Here is a 21,029-nt window from a genome sequence, read left to right on the forward strand (position 1 = left end):
GAGAGAGAGAGAGAGAGAGAGCACAAGCTAGGAAGGGGACACAGAGAGAGAGGGAGACTCAGAATCCAAAGCGGGCTCCAGGCTCCAAGCTATCACTGCAGAGCCCGACGTGGGGCTCAAACCCACGAGCCGTGAGATCATGACCTGAGCTGAAGTCGGACGCTCACCCGACTCAGCCACCCAGGCGCCCCTCGGCAACTTATTCTCAAATGGCTCAGGAAAAAAAAAAAGTTTTTTTGCTTTTTGATTTTTTTGTCTTGTTTTGGTTTTTTTGTTCATTTGTTTTTTGTTTTTCCCATACCTGCCGCTTTCATATAAAGTGGAGATTGTTTCAAAATAAAAACACTTGTTTGAAGCTACCTGGTAGAAATGTTGCCTCTGATCCCTGACCCCCTCCCCCTCCCCAAGAGTAGGTAACCATATATCGTGGTGTATTCTCTAGAGATCCTCTCTCTCCTGTACGTGTAAGAATGAAGAAGCCAATGCCCATGGTTTAAGAGGCACTGTTTGCTACCAGGTTCTCTGAATCACAATCTGCTAGAGGGTCTTAAAACTTTGCCGGGGCTCAAGACCCAGTCCTGGGTACCTTGTCCCTCGTCCCCATGGCCCTTGGGGATTCCCAGTGTGGCGTGTGAAACATCTGGCTCACAGCTGACCCTTTCCAAGTCACCCTGCACTCTTGGTTAGCGCTCTTTATCTCCTCCGTCATCAAAAGTCACACAGCTCTGCAGAAATGAAAGGGACTCTGGCTCACATAGCTCATCGGTCCAAGGCCACCAGCCCACGGGAAACATACAACATGGAAGAACCTCATTTGGGGACACGGAGGGACACTTAGATTTTTTTTTTTTGAGTGCGATATTTCAAAGAGTTCAACGTATCCAGACGTTGAATAACATTAGGTTACTTGAAACAGATAGAGTCACCCACGAACAAGTTTTCACTCCAAGTGAAGAGAGAGACAAGGAAGGAAACAGGGCTGAGAGAGAAAAAGGTTGAGGGAAAATTTCCGGCACATCCGCAGAGGCCGGCGGCCCTGTCAACTGTCCTGACACGACCGGCTTCCCATTGGCTTCTTTTTATTTTTTTTAAATTTTTTTTTTCAACGTTTATTTATTTTTGGGACAGAGAGAGACAGAGCATGAACGGGGGAGGGGCAGAGAGAGAGGGAGACACAGAATCGGAAACAGGCTCCAGGCTCTGAGCCATCAGCCCAGAGCCCGACGCGGGGCTCGAACTCACGGACCGCGAGATCGTGACCTGGCTGAAGTCGGACGCTTAACCGACTGCGCCACCCAGGCGCCCCCCCATTGGCTTCTTGTGCCCTAACCTGGGGTGTGGAGAGAGGGAATTTCTCCTCTTGAGACTGAGTCACGGAGGCCTTTCCCACAGCCTCTCCCACAGTAGAACTTTCTCTGTACCTCATCTGTGGTGATTTCTCATTGACTCCCAGTTCAAGAGCCAAATTACCATTCCTCAGGAAGGAATGCCTAGTGTGCAAATTCTCTCCTGTCAGAGGCCCGTCTCGAGGTCAGGCTCTTGGTACAGACGCTTCCTGGTGTACGAGTTCCTCTCAGACACGTCCTGTGATTTTCCACCCCACGGCTCCTCTTTGCGGCTCCCATCATGGCTGACCCTCCTGCCAGTTCACACTGCTGTCATCCCCTGGCTGGGAACCAACTTGGCCTTTCAGGGACCTCGCTCCTCAGGGAAGCAGGGCCTCTTTGTTTCAGTTTTTCATTCAGCAAATGTGTTCGGGAAGCCCTCTGCGTGCCTGGCGATGGCGAAATGCTGAGGCTGCGGTAGGGCAACAAGATGGCGCCCGTAGCCGTGGCCCCTTCATGGGGCCTGTCGGAGGGCACGGGAGGCCACGATTTAAACCACACATTCAAATATTTCATTACCAGGGTAGCCGGTGCCCTGACAAAGTATCATGTGAGAGGCTCCCGACTTAGGTTGAAGACGAGACATCAGAAGGGAGGGAAGAAGGATGATGGGGAGTTAGCCGGGGGTGTAGGAGAGGGAGGCGAACAAGGAATCGCTGAAACGTTTTCCACAAAGAAGGTTACGTGACCCAATTTATGTTTTTTTAATGCTTATTGAGAGAGAGAGAGGGAATGCAAGCAGGGCAGGGGCAGGGGCAGGGGCAGAGAGAGATAGAGAGACACAGAATCGGAAGCAGGCTCCAAGCTCTGAGCTGTCAGCACAGAGCCCGACGCGGGGCTCGAACCCACAAACTGAGATCATGACCAAACTGAAGTCGGATGCTTAACCGACTGAACCACCCAGGCGCCCCTAAAGTACCTTAAAAAAAATTTTTTTTAATGTTTATTCATCCTTGAGAGAGAGAGAGAGAGAGAGAGAGAGGCAAGCATGAGTGGGGGAGGGGCAGAGAGACAGGGAGACACAGAATCCGAAGCAGGTTCCAGGCTCCGAGCTGTCAGCACAGAGCCAGATGCGGGGCTCAAACTCATAAACTGTGAGATCATACCTGAGCCAAAGGTGGATGCTTAACCAACTGAGTCACCCAGGCACCCTGACACAATTTATGTTTTTAACAGATCGTTCTTTTCTTTTTATGTTCATTTGAGAGAGAGAGAGAGAGAATATGAACAGGGGAGGGGCAGAGAGAAGGGAGGAGAGAGAATCCCAAGCAGGCTGCATGCTGCCAGTGCAGAGCCTGATGCAAGGCTAGATCTCACAAACCGTAAGATCATGACCTGAGCCGAAATCAAGAGTCTGACGTTCAACCGACTGAGCCACCCAGGCGCACCCCCCTCCTCCGCCCCACAACAGGTCATTCTTTTTTTTTTTTTTTTTTTTAATGTTTGTTTATTTTTGAAAGAGGGAGACAGAGAGCAAGCGGGTGGGGGGGGGGGGCAGAGAGAGAGGGAGACACAGAATCCAAAGCAGGCTCCAGGCTCTGAGCTGTCAGCACAGAGCCCGACATGGGGCTTGAACCCACAAACCGTGAGATCGTGACCCGAGCCGAAGTCAGACGCTTAACCGACTGAGCCATCCAGGCGCCCCTCATTCTTAATAAGAAGATAACCCAATTTTAACAACGAGCAGAAGACTTAAACAGATGCTTCCCTGAAGATACGTAGATGGCAAATAACGCATATGAAAGGGTGCTCAACATTATCAGGCGTTAGGAAAATACAAATTGAAGCAACAATGAAATATTCCACCAGAATGGCTGTAATGAAAAAGAGTGACGATAACCAAGTGCTGACAAGGACGTGAAGGAAATGAAACCCTTAGTCCTTGCTTGTGAGAATTACCACCATAGAGTCACTTGTGCAAACAGTTGGGCGGATTCTTAAACATCTTTCTTCTTTTAATGTTCATTTATTTATCTTGAGAAAGAGAGAGAGTAATAGCGGGGGAGAGAGGCAGTGAGAGGGGGAGAGAGAATCTCAAGCAGGCTCCACACTCAGCACAGAGGCCGACGTGGGGCTCGATCCCACGACCATGGGCTCATGGCCTGAGCCGAAATCAAGAGTGGGACGCTTAACTGCCTGAGCCACCTGAGGCACCCCAGATCCTAAAAGTCTTAGCAAACTCACCAGATGACTTGGCAATCCCATTCTGAGGTCATACACCCCAGAGGAATTAAAGTGTGTGCTCATACAAAGTCTCGTATCAAAAGTTCACGGCAACGACTTTCGTAATAGCCCCAAACTGTAAACAACCCAAATGTTCGTCAGCTGATGAAACATAAACAAAACGTGGGATAAGCATACGATGAGAGACGACTCAGTAATGGCATGAACACGACGTCAGGGTGAAGGACTGATGTATTCTACAACACAGAGGCCCTCAGAAATACGGCGCTGACCGAAAGAAACCGCACTTATGTAAGACTACATAGGGTACGGCTTTATTGATATGAAATTTCTAGAAAAGACAAAACTATGGAGCCAGAAAGCAGATCAGTGGTTGCCTAGGGCTGGCGGCGGGAGCAAGGCACGAAATAAATCTTTGAGGTGACGGGAAAAATTCTAGAAACTGGACTCTGGTGATGGCTGTACGGCTGTCTAAGTTTTACTAAAACTTGTCTGACTGTCCCTTTAAAATGGGTGGGTTTTACGATATGTAAATTATGCCTTCATAAAGCTACTTAAAAAGAAAAAATATTTAAAAATCATTGGGGGGCAGAGTTAAAGATAGAAGACGATTTGGAAGTCTCAGAGTTCAGAGTACCTTCTCTGGTGCTTTGGTCCTTAGACTCTTGTCTCCAGAAGTCAACCTCCCTTAAAAACTAAGCCCCAAACCACCTCTCCGTAGAAAAGGCCAGAATACTACCACATTCTTACACACTCTGATTCAGCAGACAAAGAGAATGGCACGAGGAACCCACCACAATCAACAAAGGCACTCAGGGCGTGTTGACCGCACAGCGTGTCTAAGAAGAGTGGGTGCGTACCTGCGTCATAGTCGCGCGACAAAGGGTCAATTCTAGCGTTGCTTGGCCAAGACAAACGATGATAAAAAGCAGTTGGTCTTAAAGAGAAGTTGCAAAGCCCCTCTTCGGTAACAGAAAAGTTGTTCCTAATTTTTAAATTGCAGTCCCCGCTGCCACCCCCTCAAAGTTTCTAAATTCATAGACTCTCTTCTCCACCCCTCCTTACCCTGGTATTCCTCACTGCATCTAGCAGAGGGAAGGCAATGGCAAACATATATCAAGGACCAAGTGGTTGAGTTTTAGAATGTCTCTAATTCCACCCCCACCCCCCACCCCACTGTCTGTCCCTTCTTCCCCTCAATCCATCTTTCCAATGTCGGTTCTATTTTTAGTATCACCCTTTTCTTCTCCTGGGTTCTGTTATTGTTGGGTGGCCCTGGCTGTTGGGGCCTGGGCCAAGAGTATAAATGGAGGCCTGGTCTGTTATATGTCTAATTATTTAGAAATTGCAAACTAGGGGCGCCTGGGTGGCTCCGTCGGTTAAGCGTCCGACTTTGGCTCAGGTCACAATCTCACGGTTCGTGGGTTTGAGCCCCGCGTCTGGCTCTGTGCTGACAGCTCAGAGCCTGCTTCGGATTCTGTGTCTCCCTCTCTCTCTGCCCCTCCCCCACTCATGCTCTGTCTCTCTCTTTCTCTCAAAAATAAACAAACATTAAAAAACACCTTTTTAAAATTAAAAATAAAAAAAGAAATTGCAAACCAGCATGCCAAACTGTTCAATAAAATATGTGCCACCCTTGAGGGCACGGACCCAGGCAGCCCTTGAAGTGGGCTTGGGACCAACTGGGCGGGTCATTTTGGAGTCCCAGTACCAAAAGTGTGGTCTACTAGGGAAGAGGGAAGGACAAGTCTTCTTGGCTGAGAGGAATCTTTTAACCTTTGGGAGGAGGGCTGGAGGTTGGTGGGGGGCAGGGGGGGGGTGCTGTTGTCTTGGCCCAAGGGCAGTACTGATTGTCTCGATAGATTGTATGAATAGATTTCCCGATATTCATCCATCCTTGTGATTCTGGAATGAACGCTGCTTAGTCATGCTTTTTTATATACTGCTGGATTCCATTTGCTAATGTTCGACATAGGAATTTTCCATCCATATCCAGAAGTGACATTGATCCCTACCCTTCTGTATTTGTGCTAACGTTGTTGGGTTTTGATATCAGGGGTGTGCTAGTTTTGTTAATTGAATTGGGAAGCTTTCCATCTTTTTCTATGTTCTGTAACAGTGCTTTCTTTTCCTCTTAATATGCGAGGCATTTGTAAAAACATTCCCACTGTGAAAAATTCAAACCATACCGAAAAAGCAAAAATTCTCCTTGACTCTCCCTTCAAATCCTAAGCCCCTGCCAGAAGTGACCACATTACCCATTTGCTGGGTTTTCTTCCAGAACATTTCATTTCCATCCATACATGTACCTATATATAACATGGTGCTTTTTTTTTTTTTTTTTTTTTACATAAATGGGATTAAATTCTACATACTGGATTGTAGGCTTTAGGTTTTATGTGTTTTTTGTTTGTTTTTACTTAACAACATCATATCTTGGAGAATTCATCATGATGTCAGTACATAGAGACCCATTTCATCCTTTTAAGATTCTATAGAATATATGTATTTATTTTAAAATATTTATTTTTGAGAGAGTGTAAGCAGGGAAGGGGCAGAGAGAGGGGGACAGAGGGTCTGAAGCAGGCTGTGTGCTCTCAGCACAAAGCCCGACGTGGGGCTTGAACTCATGAACTGCAAGATCATGACCTGAGCCGAAGTCAGACGCTCAACCGACTGAGCCACTCAGGTGCCCCTTAAGTTTATTTATTTTGAGAGAGAGAGAGAGAGACGCAGAGACAGAGGGAGAAAGAGATAATCCCAAGAGGGCTCTGTGCTGTCAGCACGAAGCCTGACCTGGGGCTTGAACTCACGAACCCACGAGATCATGACCTGAGTCCAAAATCAAGAGTTGGATACTTAACCGACTGAGCCATCCAGACATCCCTAGAATAATTTATAGTATGGGTATTTTTAATATATATATTTTTAGACAGAGAGAGCAAGAGGGAGAGAGGGGGCAGAGGGAGAGAGAGAGAGAGACAGAATCCCAAACAGGTTCCACACTGTCAGCACAGAGCCCAACACAGGGCTCGATCTCACGAACTGCGAGGTCATGAGCCGAGCCGAGAGATTAAAAGTCAGACGCTTAACCGACTGAGCCACCCAGGCGCCTCTGAAAACCCTTTTTCTAATGCCCTGTTCTTGTTGTGTCTAAAACTGTGTCTGGTACACAGTAGGCACTCAAGAAATATTCACGGAATAAACAGGTGAACGAAAGACATTTTTGTAAACGGCTCTTTGGATGAACAGATTCTTCAGATTAGGTACCAAGCGGCGGGGCTCTCAAGGTGGGGGGGGGGGGGCAGGCATTACAACTTCAGTAGATACTGTCCAATATCTCCAGACCCCCAGTCCGACCAATCTACAGTTCCAGTAATACCTGAGAGAATTCGCTTCCTCTCTGGCCAACATTTGCCATGAACACACTTGACTCTTTGTTCAATTTATGAGTGAAAAACAAAAAAGGTATCTTACTGCTGTTCTAACTTGGCCACGTGGAAATCCTTATCTGCGAACTACTGTTCCCATTTCCCCCTGGTCATTGCTTGTACTTTTCTTACGGACTTGTTGGAGAGTTTTCTTTATTTTGGAAAAACACGTGGCCAGCATTTTCTCCTAACCTGTAGCTTTTGACTTAATTTTGTTTCGCCGCATTAAATACGTTCTGTTTTGATGAGTCAGACTTGTGAGTTTTTCCTTTATGCTTTCCCGCCCCCCCAATTTGCATCTTGTCTAGTATCAGACTCAACGCTGTGGATAACGAGACATCTTCATACTCAGGGAGCGCCTGGGTGACTCCGTCGGTTGAGCGTCCGAATCTCGATTTCGGCTCAGATCGTGATCCTAGGGTTATGGGATGGAGCCCTGCATCGGGCTCCATGCTGAGTGTGGAGCCTGCTTTAGGTTCTCTCTCTCTCTTCCTCTGCCCCTCTCCCCTGCTCACTCTCTCTCTTAAAAAAAAAATTAAAAAATATTTTCACACTCAGTCACAAAGATCACGTTTTCAAATGATAGTCTTTATTAAAAAAATTTTTTTTTAATATTTATCTTTATTTTTGAGAGAGAGAGAGACAGAGCACGAACAGGGGAGGGTCAGAGAGAGAGGGAGACACAGAATCCGAAGCAGGTTCCAGGCTCTGAGCTGTCGGCACAGAGCCTGACGTGGGGCTCGAACTCGTCAACTGCGAGATCATGACCTGAGCCGAAGTCGGACGCTCAACCGACCGAGCCACCCAGGCTCCCCACAAATGATAGTCTTTAAATACTGACTATATTTATTTAAGAGGACAGAAAGGAGCTCTCTTTCTTTTCATTGCAGTGGAACGAGGCTTGCTTTATAAACCACATAGGGACTTATCCTAGGTCCCGATGTCATAGAGCATCTTTGTCTTTTAGCATCATCTGTCCGTTAGTCCTCTCTTGTTCACGGATAGACTCACAAAGGATGAAAGTGACCTGTGGGACAACAGGCTTAGGTCTTGTAATAGAAGTCTGTTCTTTCTTACAGTCAGACTCTTGGCTCCCCGGTCTAAACTTTTAAGCCGGCAAGTTGAACCTCTTTTATTTCCCCCCCAACAATGCCGTTCTAGTCTAACTTAGGGCTAGGTGCCCAGTAGCTATTTGGTAACAACTCCTCCTCCCCTCCCTTCCTCTCCCTGCCCCGCTCCCTCCTGCCCTCTTTCTTCCTTCTTTCTCTCCTTCCTCCTTCCCTCCCTCCTATCTTACCTTCCTCCTTTCCTCCTTATTCCCTTCCCTCCTCTCTCTCCTCCTCCTGTCCCTCCTCCCCTCCCTCCACCCCTCCCTCTTCCTCTCCCTCCTCTCCTCCCACCTCCTCTCCTCCTTCTCCCTCCTCCCATCCCTCTTCCTGTCCCTCCTCCCCTCTTGTGTCCCCTCCCACCCCCTCTCCTCCTTCTCTCTCCTCCTCTCCTTCCTCCCCTCCCTCCTCCTCTCCCTGCTCTCTCTCCTCCTCTGGGATAATCAGCAGCCCTTTTTGAGAAAAGCCCAACTATGGGGTCAGTGGTTCTCAACCAGGGGATACACAGCAGAATCAACAGAGCAACTTAAAAAAAAAAAAGAGGCTCCGGGATCTACCCTACATTTGCCGAACCAGAACCACCAGGGGCAAGGCCGGGGATTCTGAAATGTTGCACATCTCCCCAGGTGACGCTGATGCAGCTCGAGGACTAAGAAAACCCAGGTCCTGAATCCGAACGTATGTGTTTACCCTCGAGGGACAGCTAAGGCACTCAGTGAGGACACAGTCAGCCGACGTGGCTAATTCCACAGGGCAGATGACCCCGTTTCTTCAACGACAACAACAGAACGACAGGAAAGCCAGAGCAGGAGGGCGGAAAGTGTCATAAATGAAAAGACCCAAAACATGTCACCCTGAGGCTGCGTGCAGACCTTGTCTGGACCCCGAGCCGAACAAGGCCAAAATAGGCATTTCTGAGGCAACCAGACGAAACAGAACACGGAAGGACTTACGGTTGGTTTTGTTGGATGTGATGATGGTATGATGGTTGTGTTAAAAACAAAACAAAACAAAGTCCTTATCTGCTAGAGATAAAAACTGACGTATTAATGGGTGAAATAATATATCTGAAATTCCCTTTAAATATTCCAGGAAAAAAACCCAAAACAAACAACCCGCATGTGAGGGGGTCATCAGGCAAGAGCTCGAGTGTTGCTAAGTGTTGAAACAGGGTGGTTGGTATGAGGGGGTTCTCTGTACTGTTTTCTCTGCTTCTGTCCATGTTTGAAAATTCCAAAGGGGCACCTGGGTGGCTCAGCCGGTTAAGCATCTGACTCTCCTTCTCTGCTCGGGTCACGATCTCGAGGCTCACAGGTTCACCACAGGGAAGAGAGGCAAGAAGCCTGGGAGTCTGGCCTCCATGAAATGGGAACAGGTTTTTTGTTGTTGTTGTTGTTGTTTTAAAGTTTGTTTTTATTTATTTTGAGAAAGATACAGAGAGCCAGTGGGGCAGGGGCAGAAAGAGAGAGAGAGAGAGAGAGAGAGAGAGAGAGAGAATCCCAAGCAGACTCCACGCTGTCAGCCCAGAGCCCGAGCCGAGGCGGGGCTCAAACCCGTGAACCGTGAGTCCGTGACCTGAGCTGAAATCAAGAGTCGGACGCTTAACTGACAGAGCCCCCCGGGCGCCCCAAAACTTGGTTTTCTTAATTTTTAACTTAAGCGTTGTGTGTGTGCATGCCTCATAGAGACGATGAGAGGGGAGGGTGCTGGTTTCACAGCCGGACCGTTCGAACACCCTGACAAAGGTTCCACTGTGGTGGCTCACCCCACGTTCCAGCCAAGCCCTTCAGCGACCATCATCGGCCTCTTGAACTCCCGTCTGTCACGTCTAAGTCCACGTCAAGACCATTCCTCCGACCTCCCTCCCTGGGCCCCTTGGCTTTTCCTGGAGTAGCCCGTTCTAGTTACCATCCCCCAGACTGCTGCTACCTTCGCCCCCTCCTGACATGAAGCTCACCGCCAACCCTCCCCCAACCTAAATTCCTCCTCCTTCCGATTTTGCTCAAAAGAAGGTAGAGGGGCACCTGGGGGGGGGGGGGGCTCGGTCAGTTGAGTGTCTGACTCTTGATCTCCGCGCAGGTCATGCTCTCACGGTTTGTGGGTTCGAGCCCCGCCTTGGGCTCTGGGCTCACAGCGTGGAGGCTGCTTGGGATTCTGCCTCTCCCTCTCTCTCTGCCCCTAACCCACTCACATTCTGTCTCTGTCTCTCTCAAAAATAAATAAACATTAAAAAAAAAAAAAAAAACAACGCAGAGGCAGGCTTTGAGACCCACTCATCACAGAGGGCATCTCTCTGCATGGCCTCATCAAGCACTCTCCCAGAACTGGTCTTGCCTGGGTTGGCCTTGACATCCCCCAAAAGACGGCCAGGAATAAGTCTGGTGTGTGCCCACCAATCGTGGTTTATAGGCACGCATGCTCTGGAATTGTATTCCAGTTCCCGCATGCGGTTAGTGACCTTGGCCAAGGGACTTAGCTTCTCTGGGCCCCAATTCTCTCATCTTTGAAGTGGGCAGGGTTGCAGAAGCAAGTGAAATAACACGTCTTCAGCACCCAGCATCGTCCTCGTCCGGTTGCGTCCCTACTGCGTAAATGATCTCACTGGTCTTTATAAAACTCGCCTGGCTCCAGACCTTGTGATGGAAGAGACTGGGTTTTAAGAAACGAGGAATGGGCTCTGGTAATTCAGGGCAGAGACGGGAGGGAGTCAGGATTCTTACTCCCAGGCTGGGGCCCGTCCTTCCTGACCAGCTAGGTCCCGTCTGCCTCCTGGTCAGTGGCTTTGCTTGGGGGACCTAAGGCTGGCCCGGCCTGCAATCAGGAGCTGGGGTGGGGGGGCTCGTGCCCCAGGAAGCCCCAGCTTGCTTTGTGGCACGCACACATCAGGTCATCAGGACAGCTTGCGGAAACAGATATATATCAGATCACACGCCAGAGACCTACCCCAGACCATTACGTCACAAGGTATCGGGCCGGGACACCCACAGTTTATAAAAGTTGCCTCTGGTTTCTCGCATGCAGAAGGCGGTGTGTATATCCTGGAACAACACGTCCCTGGGATTTGGAGCGAATTTAAAGACGGGGGTCACCAAAGCCACACTTCCCCCAGAGTGCATGTGCTCTGAAGCCGGTCTCTTCACACTGGGGGCTCGGTCGCTCCTGCCAACACCCTCAAACGTGCACCCACCACTCAAGAGCTGGTCTAACCTCGATCCGTCTGTCTTTGTTTTAGGCTTTTAGGCTTGGGTCCCCACCTGTGACGCCAGCCTGGTGCTCTGGAGGAGATCCGGGCTGGAGGTGCGAACCTCAGAAATCCAGAGACCTCAGGCTGGATGGAGAAAGTGAAGTCCTGACACTGGCTTTGGGGGAATCCCAGTATTTATTTATTTGGGTCTGTTGGAATTTCGGGGATTGGCTTCCTGTGCTGGCCTTAAAGCGACCTTCGGGTCCCTAGGAGGGCTGGAGTGCCACCTCCTGCTTGGTCAGACATTCTGGGGGCGGGGCGACCAGCCTCCAACATCTGGCAAGGGCAGGCTCTGGGAGCTGGGGGGGTTGTGTCCACACTTTGAAGCCTGCCCAGCCTTGGGCTCCTCTGCACCTGGCCAGCCTCACCTGGGCTGGAGGGGTGGGGAGTGGCAGGGGTGGGGGGTGAACGAGGAGAGTCAGCAGAGGGGGGCCCCTCTGCGGTGGCGGTGGCTGCGTGAGAAAGACTTCAGGGGGCTAGGAGGGAAGAAGTCGAGAGGAGGCGGGGAGGGTCACAGGATCAAGGAAGGGAAACGGCCCGCGGCTCTCTTCCCCCTACATTCCTGCCGGGATTTTTTTTCGGTTCCCTTGGTTATAGAATAGCAATTAGCAAATTCAGTAAAAAGAGCCAGAAATGGAGATTGTTTGCGCATTTGGGGGCCAACATGCATTAGTGAAGGAATGTGACCAGAACTATATATAACCCCTCTCTTGGCCCACCCACCTGTCCGGCCCAGTGAGCGATGGTCTGTTTGTTCTGAGCTGCTATGTAGCTCATTTCGCTCTGGGAGCCCACCATCTGGGCCCGAGCCTCGCTGCCAGTAGCGTTTGGTGACCATATATGGCAAAATGATATATGTGATAAAAAGAAGCCAAATTCTCCAGTTGCGTCAGCCCCCGGAGCATGCGGCCTGCCTGGCTCGAACCCCTCGCAGCCGGGCTCCCGGACTCCTGCCCCCACCCCTTGCTCCGGAAACCCCAGGGACTCAGCGATTGGCTGGGGGAGCGGGGCGGGGGCTCGGGAGGCCCCGCCCCGCTCGCCCAGGCCCGGGCCGACTTCCCCGGGAGTTTGGGGTGGGATTGAGGACGGTTAGAGGAGGCTCCGAGCTGCAGTGTGTTTGATCCTGGCCCCAAACCAGCAAGTTTAGAATTTAGGAGTGATAAACCCACGTTCTTTCCGGAAAGCAGCCTGGTTGGGGGGGGGGGGAGGGTGCCGGTGTATATGTGGGTAGCGGGGTGGGGGGCACAGTCCCCCCGCATCTCCAAGGATATGATGAACCCTCATTCCTCGGACATCCCTACGGTGGCCTTGACCTTAACACACCAGGAGAAAGTTTAGGCTAGACTGTTTAGTGGGGGGAAAGAAAAGGAAAGAAAAAAAAATATATATATATTTATAAATATTATAAATTTATAAATATTATAAATTATAAATATTATAAATATTAATTATAAAATATAAATATTTATAAATATATATTATATATTATATATAATATATATATATATATATATATATATATATAATTTTTTTTTTTACCCTCTCCAATTCTTTCTAATCCCAGTGCCCTGTCCCCAGCAGCCAAACCCCACAGCTACGTTCACCCCCTGTGCCCTGAGTTCCCACTCTGGGCCAGGTGCTGTTCTGGATGCTGGGGGGGTGGGGGGGGACGGTCACCAGCACAGGCGACAGCCTGGCCCTCCAGCAGCGCCCCCCCCCCCCCCCCGCCCCGGGTACCTAGCCATTGCTGTAGGGGACACCCAGCCCAGACTCAGGGGCTCCAGGAGGGTCCTGGGAGGAGGTGACACACAGCAGAGCCTTAAAGGACAAGCAGTAATTTGCCTAATAGTGGCTGGGGATTGGGCACAGAAATTCCAGGCTTAGGGGCAAGAGCTGGGGGAGTGTGGGGTGATGTGAGGCAGGGGGTGGCCAGGGGCCAGAGCAGGGAGGCCTCTTCCGGCCCCAGCCTCCGGTGGCATCTGAGCCCATCCCCCCCGCAACACGGGCACATCCCCCCACACCGGCTTCCGGCACGTGCACGCACACAGGGAAACGCGCAGAGACACGCGCTCCTGCCCTCCCACTGCCCGTGACATAAACAAGGAAATTTAGCAGAAGGGAAGAAGAGGACATTGGAGTCCAAATGAGGACGGGAGAGAAGGCAGGCCTGGGGGAGGCGCTCTGCCAGGAAGCGGGGCGTGTGGGCGGGAAGGCCAGGAGTCGTTGGAAGGGGGTGGACGTTCTAGCAGGCTCTGGGCTCCCCCTTTGGAGAAGGCACAGACAGGGAGGGAGACAGCTGGTCAGCAGAGGTGGGGTGGGGGACCCGAGCGGAGGCTAGTAGCTCGATGTCCTGACACTGACGGTTCAGCTCAGGACGTGTGTGTCTGTGTGTCGTCACCTGCTTTGGGACGGCCACCGCTCCTGGCCCTGAGGACTGTGGCCCCTCCTTCAGCTCCACTTCTCTGAGCTACTGCAGAGGCAGGGGGTCCCCGAGGAGCTGCTCTGGTGTGGCCCTGCAGGAAAATTGGGGCTGGGGTCTTGGCTGGCTTTCTGCCCTGGTGGGTGCATACATTGACGAGAAGTGTCCCTGGGCATCCTAGATAGCTCGAGAGCCCGTCCTGAGGGGTGAGTCTCATCACCGAACATGCCTTCAGAGACCTGTGTCCACTGAGCATTTGGAGAGGAGAATAAGACTTTAGGGTATGGTTCGATCGTTGCTTCCTCCAGGAAGCCCCCCAGGGCTGTGCAGTGGGAAACGCCCAGCGGGAACAAGGGGCAAAGCGTGATGTCTCTTACGACCCCGACTGGAAGTCACACGTGATCACTTCCACTGTATTCTGTTGGCCTCAGCAAGTCACCTTGATAGGATATGGGAGGGGACTGCACCAGGGGCATGGTTACCAGCCAGTGAGGATCTTTAAGGGCCATCTTAAATTTTTTTTTTTTTAACGTTTTATTTATTTTTTTTGAGACAGAGAGAGGCAGAGCATGAATGGGGGAGAGTCAGAGAGAGAGGGAGACACAGAATCGGAAGCAGGCTCCAGGCTCTGGGCCATCATCAGCCCAGAGCCCGACGCGGGGCTCGAACTCACGGACCGTGAGATCGTGACCTGAGCTGAAGTCAGACGCTTAACCGACTGAGCCACCCAGGCGCCCCTTTAAGGGCCACCTTAGAGGCTGGTCACTAAGTCTGGGATAACTCGTTATGCAGCCATAGATAAGCAAACGGCGGATGCCCTTGAAAGGGTACTTGGGCCCAGGGTGACAGGCAGATAAGGTTGGGTGGGATGAAACTCTGGGTCTCTATAATTAGGCCAGGATTCTTTCCATTACCAGAGGAAGAAAATTCACTTCGAAATGAAGTTTCGAGAGAACTCTATGGACTCATGTTGCAGAAGAGCCCAGAGACGTAGTCGTGGTTTCGGGAGGATGACGGGTTCTCGGAAGTTCACGGCGCTACTCTCTCCGTCGGCGTCCGCGTGTTCAAGCGTCTATCACGAAAGTGAAAAGGGGCAACAAGAAATCAGAGAGGGCACGCTTCCTACAAGGGCGTCACTTTCTCGATCCGTCTCTCTTGCTTTGCACGCATATGATCGACCGCAGTCAGCTGCACGTCACAGCCCTCAAAGCCCAGAGAGGTTCTCTGCATCGAGCTGCCCCAGAGACGTATCTGGACACACACACCCCCTTTCCCCAAAGTCCCCAAGACGTTCCCCATGACAAACCCTACCCAACAGCCCTCTTCCTGGTATGGGAAGTCCGTTCCCCCTGGCCTCCATATCCGTCACGTCTATCGGTCCAAACCGAGGGCGCCTGCCTCGCCAAAGAGGTTGAGATAGATTCTGAGGACGAGGATACCATCTGTCTTCTTGACTTTTCCACCTGCAGGGCTCAGGACCAGGCTTGGCCCATGGCACATACTCCATAAATATCTGTTGGACGGATGCATGAAATATTTTCAAGGAAAAGGGGGTTGTGAGGCTCCAGAGGGTCCAGAACTGGAAGCCACCCCAGGGACCACCAAGACTCCGCTGCAGACTTTCCCCCTCCCACCGCTGCCCCGCTCTGTTCCCTCCTTTCCACTGCCTCTCCCCTGCTTCCTCTGCTGGCTTGTCTCCATCGCACGGCGCCTCCCTCCTCGTTCTGTCACCTCTGGTTTCCAGGTCCCGCCTTCCAGGAACCTCGCATTGTCCCCGACCGCCTTCTCTTGTGTATTTCAGCCCTTGCCGTCAACATCTGAACGTTCTCTAGCTTCTCCCGCCGAAAGAGCACACAAGTCGTCTCTACACACACATCGTTCCCCTCCAGGTAGCAGCCTTCTTCCCCTCCCCGCCAGCGTCTTCAAAGGGTGTCCGAACATATTCCGCGCTCCTGTCTCCGCCTCACGCTCAGTTCTTACGCCTCCCACTCTGGCTGCCTCCTCTGTCGCTCCACTGACATACTGGTGACGTCTGGTGACGTCCTCATTGTTCTCACCCTCGTCTTACGTGACCCCTCGTTCACGTCGGAAGCAGTTGGCCCATCTCATCACGAACACCTCCGGTCCCAACCCCACCCCTGGTTACCCCATCTCGGCCTCTGTCACGGGCTCATCCCCTCTCTCAGGGTGGTGGCATTTCTTAAGGCCAGGTCCCAGGGTCCCCGTGTTGTCCACTCTGTCCTCTCTCACTGGGCGAGTCACTCGCATTGGGTTATTTAGGCTCTTCTGTCACTATGTATAGGGCTGTGGCTCCTGAGAGAGTCACTGTCCCTTCTCCCTGGCTGAGCACATGTGAGGACTTCCCCATCTCCTTGGGACGTGGTCATGAACGTGAGCACAAGTGAAAATAGGTCATTTCAGGGCAGAAGCTTTAAGAATCGGTATGCAATTCACCATGTCTCCTTTCTCTGCCATGATCCTAGTGAAAGCAGGCGTCAAGACGGGTGTTTCATCAACCTGATCCTTGAGTGTCTACGACAAGCACAGTCTTCCTGATGACCTATTTCTGGATAGGTAGCATAGGAAGAAATAAATCTTATTGAACTGAGATATGGATACCCGGATTCTGTCCATCCGTCCGTCCATCCATCCATCCATCCATCCATCCATCTACTTATAGTCTCTTTGTTGTTTTGGTGTCAGGGTATTGCTGGCCTCATAAAATAAATTCAGAAGGGGTGCTTGGGTGGCTCAGTCGGTTGAGCATCCGACTTCGGCTCAGGTCATGATCTCACAGTTCACAAGTTCGAGCCCCGCATTAGACTCACTGCTATCTCCCTCTCTCTGCTCCTGCCTCCCCCCCCCCAAAATAAATAAACATGAAAGGAAATAAAAATAAATCAGGAAGTGTTCCCTCCTATTCCTTTTTTTTTTTTTTCTTGACAGATTGTGTAAGTTTGGTGTTGTTTCTTCCTTAAATATTTGAGAGAATTCACCAGTAAAACTATCCGGGCTTGAAGTTGTTCTTTGTTTCTGTTTGTTTGTGGGAAGGGTTTTGATCATGAATTCAATTTCTTCCATAGATAAAACTATTTGGGTTTTCAATTTCATCTTGCATCAGTTTTGAGAGGTTGTAAATTGTTGTTGTTTTTAAAATTTTTTTAAATGTTTATTTATTTTGAGGGAGAGAGAGAGACAGAGCATGAACAGAGGAGGGTCAGAGTGAGAGGCAGACACAGAATGCAGAGCAGGCTCCAGGCTCTGAGCTGTCGGCACAAAGCCCGACGTGGGGCTCAAACCCACAAACCGTGAGATCTCCTCCTATCTCTCTCCTTGATCCATCTAGTTAGGAATTTACCAGTTTTCTTGATATTTTCAATGGATCAACTTTTGGCTTTGTTAATTTTCTGTTCATCTGTTTTCCTTTTTAATTCTTTTTTTAATGTTTATTTTTGAGAGAGAGAGAGAGAGAGAGCAAGAGAGAGCAGGGGAGGGACAGAGAGAGGAGACACAGAATCCGAAGCAGGCTCCAGGCTCTGAGCCGTCAGCACAGAGCCCGACACGGGGCTCGAACCCATGGACCACGAGATCATGACCCGAGTTGAAGTTGGACACTTAACCAACCGAGCCGCCCAGGCGCCCCTGTTCATCTGTTTCCTATGTCACAAATATTTGCTCTTATCATTATTTGCTTCCTTCCTTCTACTTACTGTGGGTTGACTTTGCTTTTCGTCAAATCCTCTAGCTTTTTGAAGCAGAATCTCAGACTACTGATTTTATATCTTTCTTCTTCTTCTTTTTTAATAAAGCCAAGTGTATTCCCTTAAGCACCCCTTGAGCTCTCTACTGCAAATTTTGATGGACTATCTTTCCATGTATCATTCAGCTCAAAATATTTATTTTCTTATTTTCCTTGTCTTAAACACAAGACAACAGGCTCCATCCAAACTGAGCTGTTTATGCTAAGCCCCGCGTCCCCGAACCAAGATTCAACTTTTTTAAAGAATTTTTTTAAAGTTTACTTATTTATTTTGAGAGAGGGAGAGAGTGCAAGTGGGGAAGGGGCAGAGAGAGAGAGAGAGAGAGACAGAGAGAGAGAAAAAGAGAGAGAGAATCCCAAGCAGGCTCCACACTGTCAGCACAGAGCCCAACGTGGGGCTCAAACTCATGAACCGTGGGATCGTGACCCGAGCCGACGTCAGACGCTTAACCGACGGAGCCACACCCAGGTGCCCCCAAGATTCAACGTAATTCCAGTCTCGGCTCTCCCAGAAATGGAATCTTGGGCCAGTCAGCCAAGAACCACCTGATCAGCACCGATGGTCATCTGCCTGGTAGACCCCAGCCATCCATTAAACGAAAGTGACCCGGTAAAAACCAACCCACTTTTTATTTATTTATTTTTTTTTGCCAGTACAGAACTTCCTTTTTCCTGCGCTCCTCTGCGTATAAAAGTCTTTCATTGTGTACAGCAACTCAGAGCTCCTTTCTCTCTGCTAGATGGGACGCTGCTGGATTCATGAACTGTTGACTGCAGCCAACCAGACCTTCCAGATTTATTCCGTTGAATTCTGTTGTTCAACAAGAGGCAGATCCCCAAGTGATGTGAAGGGGGCAGGGAGGGTGGGGAGCCTCTAAGTGGGGAGAGGGAAGGATGAGCTTCAGATTACACTACAGTCTTGAGAGCGTCCCCGCCGGTAGGTGGCCCTGCCACGGTGTCCCCCCCTGTGCTCCCTCCTTGGCTAGCAGCTGCCTGGGGAGGGAGCACTCGGTGTGAACACTGAGGCTGAAGGTGGGGCAGCTGGGGGCCACCAGCCAAGGTCGTCCCTCGCAAGAGGGCCTCTGGAAGGGACAGGCGAGTGGTCCCCCTCCGTGGCCACATGGCTCCCCACGCTAGATCATGTTCCTCTGAAACGTACCGTCACAGAACCCTGTTCTTTCCCTTCAGAGGACTTACTTTGGCTGCGACGACACCACTCGGGAGCATTATTTTTAAGGCGTGTCTCTCCCAGAGAACAATAGATTCTCTCGCGACCGTGTCTCCCAGACAGGGCGCTGTGTTCCCTCAGTGAACGAGGGACTGGTGATCCAGACTCTCCGAATGCCCTAGGAGCAGTCTGGCCACCCGGGGGTGACGTTGGGGAGGGCAGTGGAGCGGTACGCATCTGGGTGCACGGTGGATATTTCTAGAATGGGCATCTTTGAACCTCCACAAGTCTTTGCGTGTCTTTCTCCTTTGTGACCTCCACCTGACCAGCCCCAGAGACTGGTTCCGGTCGTGAGGAGCAGCGGAGATGTGAGTCCCCGTCCCCGTCACAGCTGTGAGCCTTTACACCTGACTCTACCTATGCCTAACGTGTCCCCTTACTCTCTCCTCTCCTTCCCGCCAAACCCGCCCTTTGTTCTGTTTCCTCTGAGATGCCTCAGCCGGGACAAAGGCAGCCTCTCAGGGCCCGTAACTTCTTTCTGGAACTTACTAACATGGGGAGAAAAATAGAGCGTCGTGTTAGGCACGTGGCCTCTAGATTCAGATCCCAACTCCTTCACGTGTGAGTCTCTCTGAGACTCCTTTTCTCATCTGTAGAATGGAAATAGCAAAATGGCAAAACCACAGTGCTATGAAGGGTAAGCAAAATGTCTGTGGCTCTGTACTCAAGGCACCTTAGCCTTAAAGGCTCTGAGAAGTCCTGCAGCAAAGCAACCTCGCTTTCCCCAAACGTATCGGACAACAGGTTGACGAAGGCCAAGTGCATTTGCGATCCTGGTGTTCCGCGGAGAGCGATTCGGGAAACTCTGCTCTAGAAGGTTAGGACGGACCTTCAGAACGACTGCAGATGGGAACCAGATGGGCCTGGTCTCCCGCAGAATTGTTCTGGGTTGATTTTGGAGGGTTATGCCTCTGGATTTCCTCGAGGGATGCTGGAACTCGGTATGTGACATCACTGCTGCTCTCAGGGATGCGTGGATGGCATTCTGTGATGCTCCTCTCTTTGATTATTAAAGGACCATTTCTTGGGTAAAAATGGTCACGCTCGTAGAGGCATGGAATTTTTTTTTTTTAAGTTTATTTATTTGAGAGCAAGTGTGAGCAGGGGAGGGGGAGAGAGAGGGGGAGAGAGAGGGAGAATCCGAAGCAGGCTCCGCGCACTGCCAGTGTGGAGCGCGGTGTGGGGCTTGGTCTCACGGACCGTGAGATCATGACCTGAGCCGAAATCAAGAGCCCGCTGCTTAACCCACCGAGCCACCCAGGCGCCCCGCAGGCACGGGCCGTTTCAAGCGGGGCACACCGTGGGGGTGGAGGCCCACCCGTCCCACTCTTCGTTTTAGACTAGGAGGGACCAGGAGGTTCTTAGCTCCTTCTCCCAGCCTGGGCACGTGGAAGGAGGCGACAGAAAGGCTGCTGGCTGGAGGTCGGGGGTTAATCGGCCTGAGTCCAGATGGCAAGCAGCTGGCCGAGGCACAAACCAAGGACGGCTTCCTCCCCTTCCCGGCGATTGCAGAGATGAGAAGACAGGGCAGGAACTTGCCACAGATGGAAGAGAGACCGGAGGAATTTGGAAGGCGCCCAAGGGGCCCAGCTCGGAGATAGCGAGGGCGACACGCTTTCTGCTTGGAGAGAACGTTCTTTACGCAAAGAGCAGGCCCCGGGTCCTGCCCGGGTAGCCTGGTGAGGCTCTGGCTGAGGCTTCTTGGCCACGACCGATCATACCCGTTCCCGTTTCTAAGACAACCGGAGGACCAAATAGGAAGAACGTGAATGGTGATAAGTGGCTGTTGCAGGCTGGGCCGAGCCAGACGAGTCGAGCTCAAAGATCAGAAGTTTTGAGGCCGGTTCTAAATTTAGAGCCCGATTTTGGAGGGAGCCAAAATGCACTCTCTGTGCACAAAGTGTGTCAGGAGAATAGAAAATACAGATCCCAGGGAGCGACCGGTACAGAGGGGGGTGGGGAACCCCCTTTCAGCCAACGATGCTAAGAGTGAGATCAACCAGGCTCCTTCCCTTTTTTTTTTTTTTTTTTTAAAGTCAGTATCTTTTCAAAGTGAGAGCTTTGCAAGCCCTGTGTATCCCACCCCCTCTTGTCTCTTCCCTGCTGCTTTGAAAAAGTTTTATGTAAATTTTTTTACACATGTATTCATTGTTGAGAGAGAGAGAGCGAGCAAGTCGGGGAGGGGCAGAGAGAGAGAGGGAGACACAGAATCGGAAGCGGGCTCCGGGCTCCGAGCTGCCGGCACGGAAGGGTACCCTGTCACCCCCCGGGG

The sequence above is a fragment of the Leopardus geoffroyi genome, chromosome E1 (assembly GCF_018350155.1).
Source record: "Leopardus geoffroyi isolate Oge1 chromosome E1, O.geoffroyi_Oge1_pat1.0, whole genome shotgun sequence".
NCBI lineage: Eukaryota > Metazoa > Chordata > Mammalia > Carnivora > Felidae > Leopardus > Leopardus geoffroyi.